This window comes from Hipposideros armiger, unplaced genomic scaffold (genome assembly GCF_001890085.2).
Source record: "Hipposideros armiger isolate ML-2016 unplaced genomic scaffold, ASM189008v1 scaffold_221, whole genome shotgun sequence".
In the NCBI taxonomy this organism is placed as follows: domain Eukaryota; kingdom Metazoa; phylum Chordata; class Mammalia; order Chiroptera; family Hipposideridae; genus Hipposideros; species Hipposideros armiger.
In genome coordinates this window covers 2,042,463-2,044,713 of record NW_017731571.1, presented here as the reverse complement: position 1 = coordinate 2,044,713, position 2,251 = coordinate 2,042,463, and the positions used below count along the sequence as shown (strand labels likewise).

General features: G+C 51.6%; 1 protein-coding gene across 1 annotated transcript in view; it reads right to left on the bottom strand.

Annotated features, from left to right (window-relative positions):
* JCAD (junctional cadherin 5 associated) overlaps window positions 1-1,385 on the bottom strand; it is a 130,337-nt gene extending 128,952 nt beyond the window's left edge. Inside the window, exon 1 of the mRNA XM_019654399.1 lies at window positions 999-1,385. The gene's annotated coding sequence lies outside the window, so the exon portion shown is untranslated. The remainder of the gene's footprint in view (window positions 1-998) is intronic.
* Window positions 1,386-2,251: the final 866 nt, after the last annotated feature.

Here is a 2,251-nt window from a genome sequence, read left to right as displayed (position 1 = left end):
GGCAGCCCCCAGAGGTGATAGGAGCCATTGTTCTCGCTCTCAGAGCAGGCTTCCCATCGATCGAGACATCTGTGCTCCATTTTGTGAGGTAGCAGCAGTGACAGAAAATGAGTGCTCACCTTCTGGTGAGATTGGGATGGGAGTGTATAGGGAAACGTGAAACCCAGGGGCAAGTTTACTTCCCTGAAAGACGTAAGCTACACAATACTCAGCCATATGACAAGAATATACACTGATGCGGTAGAAACACCCGAGAACCTCACTGCAGCCCCACATTGCAATTCACCAGGAGAGCAAATGAAAAGGGAAAATGTGTAATGAGATTCTTCTCAGTATTTTGGCTGCTGCACCCCCTGAGCTCCACACTGTCGCGGCTCCAAAAAGGCCATCGTGAAACCTCAGGCACCAAGGAAATTTCAGTTCCAGCAATTGAGGCCTTTTCCACAGGCACAACCCATCATGTTCCATTTTAAAAGTATTTCCTTGACAGCATCCATCCAAACAAGCCACGTTTCTCCCATTCTCTCTTTGTTTCTATGACAGTCACATGTCAGGGTGTTACGGAGCAGGGAGGAGGGGAAGAAAAAGGCAAACTGCTCCTCCCTTCTAGGTATAGGGGTTGTTATGATTTTGCGCCTGTGATTTTCTGGGTGCACATTCACCAGTGACACCCTCAGACTATGAATACCTATAAATTACTTCCAGGCTGGACCCAAATTAATCTCTCTTCTAAAAGCAAACTCAGTCCTCCTTGCTGTCAGCAGGAACGGGCTAAGGCTCCGCCCTGGTTGGTGCCAAAGCTTGGGCCTGGGAGGGTGCCACCAGCTGGCGGCGCCCACGCCGGTCCCTCAGAGGGAGAGCCCAAAGCACGTGGCTTGGAATTTATGGAGGAGCAAGGCAATAATTCATCAAACACCTACATTCAGTTCTGGATTCTTTGCTCTAAGTCTGCTCTACACAATCTATTTTCCTATCTTGAAAATAACAGTGGGACAAACCTGCTCAGGAAGGGAGAACAGAGGCCACTCGCTGCTGCAGGAGTCTAACCACAGACTCTGTCCTTGTGTTGACAGTTCATTGGGAGTACTGGCATGCTGAATCCCCAACTGGAGAAAATTTGACTCTGAATATTCCAGCTGTTGGTCTGCAGGGCCCTCCCATTCTGGGGGTAAACCATTTACAAAAGGCTCCGTTGATCCCAGGCAGACGTGGGGGAGGCATCATCCGGAGACCGTGGGGCAGCAGGTGAGAAACAGGGCCACGCCCATCTGCAGACCCCACCTCATTCTGCAAGGCGGATTCACCTGGTCTTCAGGGTACAGAGGAGGCCAGGGAGCCACAGGCCTCCGTGCTGCTTGGAACCAGGCTGCTGTAAAGTGGTAGAAATGGCGACAGCTCAGCTGAGGTCCCTGGATACTTGAGAGAAAGGAGTAAACACTCAGGCCAGGAAAAAGGTGGGGACTCTCATTGTGGAGTTCAGGAAAGGCTGGTTCTCTTTGAAGCGAGGAAGGCAGCTGGCATCCTCCCATCTTGGGGCAAAGCATTACTGCTCTCCAAGATGCTGATCTACATCCAAAAGGCACAGGTGCCAGGGTCTGAAGCAAGCTTGGCTGGATGCTTGCATGAGTGGCTGCTGCATATAGGCACCAGCGGGGAGCTCGGAAGTGCCCCATTTTCCAACATCAAGGGCATCACACACACACCACACACACATGCATAAACATATACATATACATCACATGCATGCCATACCACAGACACACACCACACAGAGATACACACACACCACACACACACATCATTTATGCCACAGCACAGGCACGCACACACCACCCAGACATTCACATACCACACAAACACACCACAAACACACACACCACACACAGACACACAGACACACAGATACCACACATGTATATACATACCACTCACCACACACATCACATATCACATAACACATGCACCACACACATATATGATACCACACACATCCACTCCAAGGCAAGCAAGGTTCTCCCGGTGAATGGTCCTCAGGGCAGGCTGACTCCTGCCCTCCCCCTCGCCTCCTGCTTGTTCCCTGCAGGGCCTACCTAGCCTGGTGAGCAGCAACACAGACTCCTCAGGGAGGGGGTATTTCACAGGAGAACGGCTCCTGTAGTTCCCAGTCTCCCCTCTCCCCCAAAGATGGGCTCTGACATACCCCCGTCTGCAGCTGTAGGCATGGGTCACCCTAAGGGGCTGCCAGAAGGAG